Source organism: Cydia fagiglandana, chromosome Z, assembly GCF_963556715.1.
Source record: "Cydia fagiglandana chromosome Z, ilCydFagi1.1, whole genome shotgun sequence".
Classification (NCBI taxonomy): Eukaryota; Metazoa; Arthropoda; class Insecta; order Lepidoptera; family Tortricidae; genus Cydia; species Cydia fagiglandana.
The window spans coordinates 32,129,306-32,142,436 of NC_085959.1; the positions used below are offsets into that span (position 1 = coordinate 32,129,306).

General features: G+C 35.9%; 1 protein-coding gene across 1 annotated transcript in view; it reads right to left on the minus strand.

Moving 5' to 3' along the window:
• LOC134679071 (nicastrin) overlaps nucleotides 1-13,131 on the minus strand; it is a 246,892-nt gene that overhangs the window by 140,708 nt on the left and 93,053 nt on the right. The gene's annotated exons all lie outside the window — the stretch shown is intronic.

The following is a 13,131-nucleotide window of genomic DNA, read 5'->3' on the forward strand; positions in this document are numbered from 1 at the left end:
CAGGCTCTTGGCAGTCATTTGTCTCTTTACTGCTTATTTAAAAATTATAAATTTTGAGTAAAACATTCTAGCGCTCTAAAGTCAAAAATCTCCCTTCAGTTCCAGTCCATGTCCAAACTATATAGTTCTCTTAGTTTAAACCAGGTTAAGCCTAACCCTTAAGGGGCCCACTGATTAACAGTCCGCCGGACGGTATCGGCCTGTCAGTTAGAACAAAATTTTGACTGTTCCGAACAACTGACAGGCCGATATACCGTCCGGCGGACTGTTAATCAGTGGGCCCCTTAAGTTTAATTTTGACAGCTGACTAATAATTAATAATAGTTTAAATAGTAATGTTTTGCTTAACAGGATGAATAAATAAATTTAATCGCTCAGCTTCCAAACAACCTCTAAAAAACTTGATATTTTTCTAAGGAAAATATGAGAATCACATTGCTTTACACGCAAACAAGGGAAAGTGCAGGCGTACCTATTTACTAAAGAATCCTATATTATTCTTTTTTAGTTTGTTTCTTTGATTTTCGAGAAAATGTTGTCATTACAGCTTTAACAGAATATGGGAGGATTAAATTCCTATAAATCATCATTAAAAGTGTACCTACAGGGTATTTACATTTTGGAAAATAGTCCGTACTAATCGTACTTAAATATCCAAGGAACGTCTACACATTATCTCCCAAAAAGCATATCAAACACTGACTTTGAGCACTTTATAAAGTAAAAACGGCATCTTTTATTAGTCTGTGCAGAAAGCATTCTCATCTCAATACATTCCACGACTCTTCTCTTTCCGAACAGAATCTAGCAATAAAAAATGCACTGTACTTATGCAAGTTAACTTTATAATTATTAATAACAAGCATTAACTTTTCGGTAAATATTACTTACCAAAGTGAAGCAAAAAAATAATCCGTGAAGGCTTACCAACTCAACCAACCCCAACAAAGGTATTATTGAGAAAGAAGGTATTTTATACTTACATATATAACCAACCCAATGAATTGCGCCATAACAGAGACCATGAAATGTTACGCAGTATGTTTATACTCGTTTTAAATTATAATAAAAAAGGTGCCTTTCCTTTCTGGATGGATGTGAATATTAAATGTTTCTCATGACTTAAAAAAAAGTTTTATTTAGGACCCTTCAGCCGCGTACGCAACCGGATCATCGTAACCAGTTGCGATCGAATACTTCGGATCGAAAAGTCCGAAAAGTTTTCGATCGCAACTGGTTACTAAACTCCGGTTGCGTACGAGGCCGAAGTGATTTAGGAGCGCTCCTACGTAAATATCACAAAAGATTATTCGCGCACCACACGACACTTCACTGAGAGAAAAGACTAACAAAAACACACTTAATAGAATTACAAAAATAAACTTAATCCGGGGACAAGGAGAGTCAACTAATAGGAACAAATTGACTTTTGCAATTTCTATTAGTTCTTAGAATTTCTATTATCTGTTTGTTGAAATTAGATTTGGGATTAGTGAGCTGTTTGTAGAAATAAATACATTTTACAGAAATAGTGAAACTTCCATAATTATTACTAAAAGTTCATTTTTTTCCCCAGTACAGAACTTTTTTTTAATTCCTGGTGATGATTTTTCTCTCAGTGTTCTTAGTCTTAGGCCATAAACTACCTCCAGGGAAGGTTAGGTTGAGGATTTTTCCACCACAGGATTATGGAACCCAGAATTAATCTAGCTCGAATAATCTCATTGAGTCAGACCAAGGTAAGTTAGCGCCGATTTTTATAGCACAGATTGTGCAGGGTTAAGTAAACGTCATAATTTCAGACAACTAACAATACTTAACACTACGTAGGTACTACAAGTCTGTGCTATTAAAATCGCTGTCAACTTAGCTTAGTCCGTTTTATGGGAGTTCCGACCCATGGATGCTTGGATTAGTTGTTTATGTTGCCTGAAGATTTAATTGAAGACCACAGCTGTTATTCCTAAGTTAAGCGCCACGATTTTGACAATCAAGAGTTAACTGGTGGCTTGGTGAGCTGTAGACTTCCTGAGCAGAACTTAAAACGGAATAAATATAAGGCTCCGATATTTTGAAAATACGAAACTGATTCGACACAAAATAAGTGTTCCGCTAACAATTTTTTTTACGGAACACTAAAAACTACCTAATCATCGAACGTGCTCACAAAATTTCACTAGAATCGGTTAAGATTTGCGTACTGTAGATGAGAACATCCGAAACATGAAAGCATTTTAGCCCAAGCTGAAACGGAGACCTTCGCTAAAGCTTGGTAATAGTTCTTGGTATCTCTGACAAAAGAAAAATTAGGTGTTTAAGAATGAGTAACGCAACTCCTGTAGGTGGTCACCAAAAGCATTTGACAAGCCCGTAAAAGTTGATGAAGCTCCATAAATACCTTATGTATATAAAAAAAAATGTACTTACCTAGGTATAGATCGAAAACATTACGTTTACTGACAAGTCACTGACTGATCATCTTTGATTTTGAATTTTGATAGTTTATCGATCCTAGATTAACGCGGAAACGTGCTTTAATCCAGGAGGAACAACTATGGCTCCTTTTTATGTGATTAAAGTGAGGTCATGACGACCATGAGATGCCCTTGTGGTATTTTGTATTTTTAGCGATTTGTTAGGTACATATAGCGCGTGTGGCAGTGGCGGTGGCGCGGAATACAGATGGTGGAGGCTCATTAGCGATTCAGCGCGGGCGTGCGGAATTAGCTCGCGACATCCGAGATGCTGCGCACCGCGCCGCGAGCCGTGCTGGCGCGGACGCTTCCTCCTTCGTTTTCATTATGTCGCCTTCTCCAATTTCTCACTCGTGGCACAATGTTTCTTTACTTAACGTGAATGTGCGCAAGTAAAATATCAATATCTGTAAAGAGGTCCGGACAACTGCCATAATAATGCTAACACACGCTATCCAGGCAGGCGGTGAGTTGCCGCTGACTAGATGGGCCCCGGAATCTGTCGTCGACCAGGAGCAACACCGGAGTGAGCGGCTCAGGATTGTCGAGAGGTGTGCTGCTTTCTACCCAGTGGTTTTAACACACTGTGGTATGAATGAATGAATGAATGAATGAATGAATGATCATTTATTTGTCAATAGTGGCCGCCGCCACTGTACCAACTCGTGTCTTATGCATCTTTCACTTGCACCCCTGGAGCATACAGCTCTAACGACTCCTTTCTGGACGGCCAATAAAGGCAAACCAGAGCTGAGAGCCCTGTGGGTCTCTTTGGGGTCTACTTTGACCGACGAAGACACGCCGGAGACGGAGACCCTGACTGATTCTCGGGAGCACTCGGGTCCGTGCGGACGTTACTCCCCAACAGCTCGCCACAAATTGACCTGCTGGCTTATTAAGTTTATATTTATTATCAAATAGAAATGATAAAAAAATACAAGACCAGAAAGTTTAAAAATTGAAGTTAATAATGGTAGCATTCGATTCCTTACATTTTTATAAAATAAAAAACATAGTGAAGCAATATTTCACAGCCAAACTCGTTATTTTTTTATTCCTATACCTACTGTTATTTCTGACTTTTATATTGGTCCCATACAGACATTTGATCCTTAAAACAAACTTGATCGTACCATCAATCAAATTTTTTTTATCTAACCTATTGTGTTTTGTTTTATAAATTAATCATTTACACTTACCCAAAATACTAAACTTGAAAAATCTCAGAGCATTCAATAAATCCTCAAAAACTTCTCGCGTAATTAATGGACGCCGGGTAACTACCTATAGGTATTTGGTTTCGTGACTTTTGTGCCAGCGTAAGCGAGAGTGCTATCAATCGTCAACGCTTTTGAGATCGATCCGCTTTCATGATAGCTTGAAATACCTATATACTAGCAGTACTAGCTGAAGTATTGTTCTTAGAAAACACCTGTCGCGTGTTTTACTAGTAGCTCTATCAGCTGTAGCCTGTATACTTTGCGAATAGGAGTGGCACACATCACACACATACTATGTATTACTTAGATAAATATTACAAAAAAATCTTGTTTAACATGGGATATACCTAATATACATATGTGCGACGTACTCAATGATATTTCCCCAATCTTCAACAAAAACGGGATACCTATTATACTCAGTTATGGGTAATTTTAACGATAAACACCTATTTGAATTCTGTTCACATAAAACGCAACATGAATAGAATCATGGGTAACTATTTATACCCTATTTTTTATTTTATATATATTATCTATGTTGCTTACATGAATATTTGAATTTATTGTCAAGACTATTGTTATTTACGATTTACGTAACCAACTTTAAACCATAGTACCTATGGTTAAATACGGCACCAATCATGATACATTTTAGGTAGGTATGTTCTATTCATCTTTTATGTTTTCGACTTGTTTAATTAAAAATATTTGCATATTTTTCTGTCATGGAAAGTATGGCGCCATTTGAGATCAACGGTGCCACGCCCATTATCTATAGGGGTGTTTACTATACAGGGTGGAAAGGCACGACGATCCTTCCCGGAAGTATTAGGTCGTTTAAGCGATACAGAGCAGATTGGTAATGGTAAAAATCGTTAATTGAGTAAAAAATAAAAATACCAAATTTTCTACTTTTTAACTGTGGTGATAACCCTATAGCATGTGCACATGACGGCTAGATTAAGGATCCCCGTCGGGAAAGCTCGGGTCTTTACGCTTTTTTCCGATCGTTGACAGAATCGCAATGATCTATGAATGACGCATAAATGACAAATAAATCAAATGAATGCAAAAATATTACATACAATTTTATTACTTTCTTAGATAATTACTTTTTGCCAATATTTAATTCTATCTTCTCTTTACATACGGTGTCATATAGCCCGCACCCGAGCCCGCGCACATTGCCCATGCGATAGTGTAGGTATGCTCTTCGTAATTTTTCCTCCGCAGATTGTCAAAAGCAGCAATTAGCCTTTAATGTCTCATTTCGCCCTCAGTTTCACATTCCGTTTGGTACACCATATCTTTTACACAGCCCACAGATTTAAATAACCACGAGCATCTTACATGGCATTTTTATTTGCAGAATATGACATTATCACATTAGATAAATAAAGTTCAATGACAATTTAATTTCAAACATCAGACGTCTTGTCTATTTCCTACCACGCAAGAAGGTTTGTTAGTTAGGTATCTAAGAAATATTTATTCTTGATTTATTCTTAGTATTTCATTTTTGCAAGTTCTTTAATCCATCAAACACAACCTACTTGTAATTTTTTATTATTTTAGATAGTTTCCAATTATTCGAAAATAATTTTGTTAAACGTGTTAAGAAACTAAAACCTTTTTATCAGTCAAGGAAACCAGAGATATTTATAAGACAATTGCGTACTTTTGAGTGGTTGTCAATGTCACAATTTGAACTGTCGTTGTAAACAATGTTGTGGTTAGTATTATTAATATTAAGGAATAACATAACTACTTAATTCAAGTATTGAACAAGTGGAACCACAGAAAGCGAAAATCCTGCAACGATTCTTACCGTGTTGTAAGCAGACCTAAGAATGGTTAGATGGCAACAAATTAGCATAATTTCCTGTCGTATACTAATTGTTTACAAGTAAGTTCATTGACCCTGTCACCTGTTAGGGTTACAACAAAGTAGTTTTTTGCACGGATGTTTAAAAGGCCATAATTTAGAAACGGTTGCCCATATTAACATAGTTTCTATGGAGAAAATATAGAGCTTAGGCTAAACAACCCCCCTTTTGCGGAAGGGATCGTCGTGCCTTTCCACCCTGTATAAAAGCAGATATAAATTCGTTATTCGTAGTTGTAATCAATCAAACAGGGCATTTTAGTAGACATATAAAATATTAGTAGTTACCTTACCTATCACTGGTCTGATTGAGTTGGAAATCGAGACCTGAGGGAGTGCGGAAAAATTGACAAAGTTTAATATTATTCTCGTTTTTACGATTCATTGGTCTGATCATGACAAAAATTGATAACTGAATTTATCATGTTTGGCCCGAGCATAAATAGTTCTAGGTGTATATCACTCGTAATTTATCTTGAAAGTACCTATCAGGGAACTTTCAAGGAACTAAATAAGGGAAGGGGAGTAAGCGTAAATTAATTTAAGGCCACGGCTCAGGTCAGGGCAAAAAAGGCGGTTATAAGGTACGTATGGTAATGAGACTAATGAGTGTTGCTTTTTGTGTATTTGTTATCAAGCATTTGCAAAGTTAATGTAGTTAGAGGTAGCATACATTATCAGTAACTAGGAAGCGCTGGGCTGGTGCCTTCCCTTGGCTGGCTATCGTCCAGCTAATTATTTTATGAACTTATCATCCATTGCCAAGTATAGCACACACTTTGTAAAGCTTTGTTTTAATGTCTGTATAAATATTAATTAAAGGTGAATCGATGCCAGTGTTTCAGTAGGTAGTCGATCGTTTTGGTTTCGACAATATTAATAGAAGTTACGTGTTTATAGAAACGATGAGATGTTTTAATAAGGGAACCTACCAAACCATTTATGTACTTAAATTTAGGTTTCGATGAATTTAAAACTAACGAAAAGGTTATGTCAGATAAATCAAATGTTTACTCACGACTGTTAGAAATACTTAACGGTCGTGTTTATAATTAATTACCTTCTTACTTCAAACAGATTGCGTGATGTCCCAATTACTTACTCTATAGTCCGTTTTTTTTAGCATTAGAAAGAACTTCGCAGAAGTTAGCTTGTGGCTTGTGGTTCTAAATCTGGCACTTTTAGCGGTAACAATTTGAAGTAAATTATATGTATTGACCATGCTACATTAGATAATTCAATAATTATTAACAATAAACAAGCCTGATAAAAACTGCACGCTCGCTTCTGCGGAGTTCTTTCTAATGCTAAAAAAAACGAACTATAGTCAGTGTTTTACCTCAACTATAAGTACTTAACAAATAATTCAAAGTACTCGAAATAGGTACTGCATGTAGTGTAGGCATTTTTATTTAAAAAAAATATATATATAATAAATATATTTTTATATAAAAAATGAGTTTGTGGTGAAATGACAAAACACGTCCCCATTCTTTATTCATGTTCTCCAACATATAACGAAACCAGTAATTAATTATCAATTTTTTTGAAAAAAGTTTTTCATAGAAATTAGAAGGTTTGGTCAATTTTCAGTACTTTGAAGGCCAGGCCTTAGGAGAACCTAACAGGTTGAGTTTGGGCAGCTAAAAAAAAATACGTGTCCGTTATTTTAGACTACTCTATAACATATATCAAAATAAATCAAATCGGAGTCGGACAGTTACTACCCTTTCTTGTTAGATATCCAAGTCACATCTAGTCGATATCTAATGTAGATCTAGTTGATCTCTATATCGTCTCAAGATCTTGTGATTATCTCGAAATCCGAATAGGTCTGTAGGTATAACATGTCGGAGCTTTGCTTATTAATCTATTTTGAATTTATATGATTAAGTTACCTCCCATAAGTACTCATCAGGAGTCGACATTGTGACGACGAAAGCCTTACAAATTTTGAACAGTTACGACACATCAATTGTTGACCATATGTACTTCTTGAATTTTGTTTTTTCATTTTCTTCGTGAAGAGTTACGTTAAATACTTATATAAAAAGTCTTAGCTTTAAAAATAATTACTTTATGAAACAAAACAATCGCAGATTTCTGAATGTGAACATTTTATAAAAATAAACGATTTTTTTGTTTGATTTATATGATTTCTTGTTTGTTGTTTTAGATGGAATGAATACCAAATGGATGCTAATATTATGCATGTACATGCATGTACGTTCTATTACAATAGTTAGGTACACGTACCTACAGCACACTTGCCAAAGGTCCACGCACCGACTCATCCTTCTTCACCGTAGGCTTTGTTCCGCGCGTCGATAAATAATCAGTTTATGGTTTAAGTATTGAAAGGATGCGTCATGTCACGATAATTACATTACCTTCCCAGGAAATGCAAACGGGTATCTCAAGATATTCTTTGTGATTTAGTACATATGATTATAGCATAGGGCATCAGTCTGTTATCAAAATAAATTATTGTACCAATAACATAAACTCCCTAAAATATACCTACATATAGGGTTGCCTTATGGAAGAATTAAATGTCCTGATAAAAATCCTGACATCACCCTAAAAATCCGGACTTTTGTTGTAACAGAGATTTGGCGTAGCTTGAACGACGCCCCGGCGGCGCGCTGCTCTCTGCGGTGTACTGTATCGTGGATCTACCTTTCCCTTTCCCTCCGCCTGACCCCGTATCGCATTCGTTACACAGTATATCACGTGAACATTTTTTTTAATAAAGTCATTCCTAAAAATCCGGACAAAGGGTCAAAAATCCTGACATGTCCGGACAAATCCGGACGTATGGCAACCCTACCTTCAGATGAACATACTTTTGCTTAGATATACAAATTAGATACGCAGGTCGTTCATAAAACTTCATAAGTATTAACGGACCGTTTTCATATTTGGAAAAAAGTAACTAAATTGACGAGTCAGTCTGGTGCCCTAGTGGTATATGATGCAGATATTGCACATATATATTCCTATCTCCTATACCATCCCCATATCTCTATAAGTAGTATATACTTATAATATTATAAATGAGAAAGTAACTTTGTCCGTCTATTTCCTCTACACGCTTCAACCGTTGAATTGATTTAGATAAAATTTGGTATGGAGATAGTTTGAGTACCGTGGAAGGACATAGTTTATTCTACGGAGATGAAGTCGCGGGCAAAAGCTATAGATTCTCCAAAAAACCTACTCGTAAATGCTGTCAACAACAACTACCCTCACACAAATATTCTGACTGAATTGTTTCAATCTTATGGTAACATTCCATTTCTAACCGCAGCTGCACTACCGGTACTGAACGCGTCGCTGTCATTGTCAATTTCCATAGTAAAATTGACAGTAGTGCAGCTGTCGTTGGAAATGGAATGTTACCCTTACCTGTACTGTTCCCGCACGGCTATATAATGACATAAGAATAATCGTCAACTATTAATTAAAATAATTCTAATTGAACATAGCGCTCGCCCTAACGAGTAATGACATAGTAGGTGAACAGTTCAGGTAAATAACGTAAATTGTATTTTTTATATTATGTATGTTAGTTATAAGATGTAATGTTTTGAAAAATGGGTCCCTTCGAGTTTCTTGCCTTCTCCATATTGGGATACGGTCCTCTAATTTAGGAGGTATTTAAATCTTCTCGGGCGGACGTGTAAGGTTAGAGCCGATCGATGTAGTTTTATTTGACGTTCACAAGTGAAAAATAAACTATCTTTGACTTATCTTAAGAAGTATCAATAGTTATTTGTTTTACAAGGGGGCAAAGTTGTTGTTTAACCGCTCGTGCTAATATTGATACCCGAGCAAGCGAAAGACTCCAAAATTGAATCTTGAGCGTTGCGAGGGTTTCAAAGCCCGAGGGTTAAACAAAATTTGCCCCCGAGTGAAACACAAAAATTTTCACCACACCAACCCGAACCAAATATTTAATGTAAAATAACAAACCAAATTAAATCTAAATGAATGTTATTAAATATTTATCATCCAAAATCATCATTTAAAAGTCAATTCTACCAGCAAAGATAAGAAAATAACTCAATATTTGCATTTGATTACTTTGCCTCACATGTGAATAAAATGCAACTTTGCTATTAGTTTTTGAATTGCAAAGTAAGCCTTTCCGAGCTGGTGTGGTGAAAATTATAATAGATATACGGTCGTCCGACATGAACCACTGCTTTCATTTATTTATATTAGGTACGAACACCTATATGTATTTGTTATAGCTTTAATTCAAAATCCTCAAATTCGAGTTAACTAGTCCTATACATTTTTTTTAATATACGTAGGTATTAGTAACCTCTATCTATAATATAGTGGTTCCTGGTGTTCCGCCTGAATCTACAGATGCAGGAAATAATGGCAGTTATTCCCGGTTGAGCGTACGTAAGTAGTGGTCTAGTTGGAGTTCCAAGAAGCGTCCGGAGCCCGAGCCAGAGACCCATAGCGACGCGGCGGTCAGTAATTGGTGCAATGAGTCACGCCTGAATCATTGCCACAGTAGAATTTAAGAGCTTTTCACTGTATAAGTACATTGACGCATGCATGTGGGTGACATGGATGTAGGGTACGCGCTGTCTGACGCGCTGACCGCAACCCGGCAAACAATAATATTGCAAGAAAGAACTATGAATTGGATTGACACAGTTTATAGAAAACTTAAATAACTTTTGGATCACATGATGCTATCGTTGACAGTTGACTTTATCGCAAACGTAACACTTACTTACCTAAAATAGGCGTAAACAAGAATTTACGAACGAGTTTGAATTGAAGTCCGTAGCCGAAGGCGAGGGCTTGATTAACACCAGTTCGTAATTCCTGTACCGCCCGTGGCACACACAATGCTTTTCATCACACTTATGAGTAAAAAAGGGGAAATGTATATTTACGGATCTACGGGCAGCACCGCCTAACACCTTTTACGAGCAAGTATGATGAAAAATATGTAAAATAATTTATTATTATTTGTACTTAACGTTCGATATTTTTATAAGTACAGATAGTAATTAATTTACCCCAACATTCCTTATTTTTATTCCGCCACCGATGATTTTTTGAGTAACTTGACGCGTAACTTTGGAATATTATATCGAAATTAAGTCCCTACTACTAGATAGTTAGCTAGATTAGTCTGGATTAGAAAATTTGAGAAAAGAATAGGTATCATTAATAACTTAACTACAAGTTTAAACATTTGTCTCTCTTTTTCGTACACGAATGCCTGATTTTATTATCATAGCCACCTTAGAAAGTAATCACATACGATACGGTCTTAAGACCATCTTCCAAGCAAGTTGTCGCAACCACCATAATTAATTAACCTACTGCAGTTTGCTTTATGTTATGAATGTTTCGATGATTCGATCCTATATAGTGTGGCGTTAATCAACAGGCTGTTCCAGATTCTATTAACGGGTTATAGTTAGTCACCGAGTGGTCCACAGTCGGGCTTTGTTAACATTTATGCAACTGTTATTAAATTTACAGTTAACGCCACTCAAAGCGTAATATGTACAAGTTCTTTTGTCTCTGAGGAAAACAGAGTGAAGGCAGCATCGAAAATATCGCAAAGGTTTGGAGGTCACAATATTCATTTTACCAGTTAGGTGTATCCTACCTACCTTCGCAGGTGTTTTTGGTAAGAGGATTTTTATTATGCGCCGTGTGTGTCAACGAGCTTTAAACGTTTAGTATAATAGTACCTATTATTTTTTAGACAGGAACTGTATTGTCCAATTGACGTCCAGTCCAATGAGAATAAATAAAAACCCAAGGGACACTTAATAATACACAATAAATAATAGAAAAAACTGACTTCACAAAACAGGTTGAAATCGCATTTAAATTATTTACAATCATGCTGTATCTCGTACCTAACAATTATAATATATAATTGAGTAATAGTGCGGTTGTTGTGGGGTTTTTCGACGCTATAAATAATAGTTTTTTAATCCCGTGACAAAGTTCATCTGAAAGGGATTAGAGAACATACAGATGTAGTAAACAATTCTTTGCCATCGTAAATATTTTCTCGGATACGTGTATTTCTCATGTTAATTCAGTCAACCTCAGTTCTTTTTGTACTGAGACTGACTTAAATAGCATAGGTAACACATTCGTACGTTTCCGTGAAAAGGCGATGGTAAAGGCTTATTCCCTAAATAGTATTCCTTAGTATGTTCGCTTGCACGTGCAAGCCACGTGTTAAAAGCTCACGAGAATTAGCACCAATTATAAAACGATGAATAATCGTTTCATAAGCAAGACAGTATTTTACCACCTGTCTGTCGTGTGATGGTGATATTCTAAAAGTAGTAGGTATAAAAACCACCATTGTTTATTTGCATTCCATATAAAGGTTATGTAGGACACGAATCAATCTATTGTAATTAAATTATTTTAATGTGAGTTATTTTAGTAGAAAGACTATTATACTCGTATAAACTTAAAACTGAAATGTCATAAGTATTAATACGAAAGAAAAGGTTCATGACCTAACTTTCGGTACCCAGGGCTGGGTTCGAACCAGCGTCTTCTGAATTTGCGGCAATTTTGGAATATTTCGCTTGCTCAGGGGCCAAATTCGACATGTGCAACTGTCAGATTTCGCATCCACGTCAAATCAACAGTTGATTTTATTGCATACTGAGTGTTGATTCCATCAACGGTGGATAATATCATTTGGTACAACCAAAACTCAACTCTAAACTAAGGGTGGTTCGGTTTGGTTTGCTTGTCACTCTAACTGTGGATTGTTAATGTCAAATTTTGACATTGTACGTATTCGAGAACTTATGATTTTTCCCACATCAACGGGAGATCAACACGATACGTCAAACGTCGCTTGTCGAATAGGGGTCCAGGTATCAATCAATATTAGCACAACAACTTTGCCCTTGTAAAACAAATAATTACAGTAAAATCAGGTAACGTTTTTCCACAACTTAATTCAAGTACCAGTAAAATATGTCTAACTATTTTTGAGTAAGTATATATAATATACAAAGAGCATTAGTGTATCTAAGCTCCAAAATAAATGTAACGAGTACAAATCATAAAGGTTCGTGAGGAATCAACGTTCAAAGCTTGACTTCATGGGAAGTTAAATATCAAAATGGGAATTGTATAACAAAGAAAAATAAATAAATAAATAAATCCATTTTAAACCAATTACATCAAAATCTAAATCTAACATAGTAGGTATGTATGTAAAATATAAACCTTAATCCCAATTCTTGGAATTAGGGAGGCAGAATGTCGGCAAAGATACAGAGCACTTGTGACGCCAAATTTTATAAGGATAGGTAAATAAACTAAAACGGAAACCTTGTTATTAATTAACTATATATAAACCACATTTGAATGGAATTAGTGGTTTCAAGTGTTTATAACGTGTCGTAGTGGGATTTACCGCTAGTTAATTATTAGAACCTAATAATTTACCAGGAAGTTAACTCAATTAATTTTAGTTCTTGTGGACGCTCCAGTGACGTAGCCTACTTACCTATTACATTCC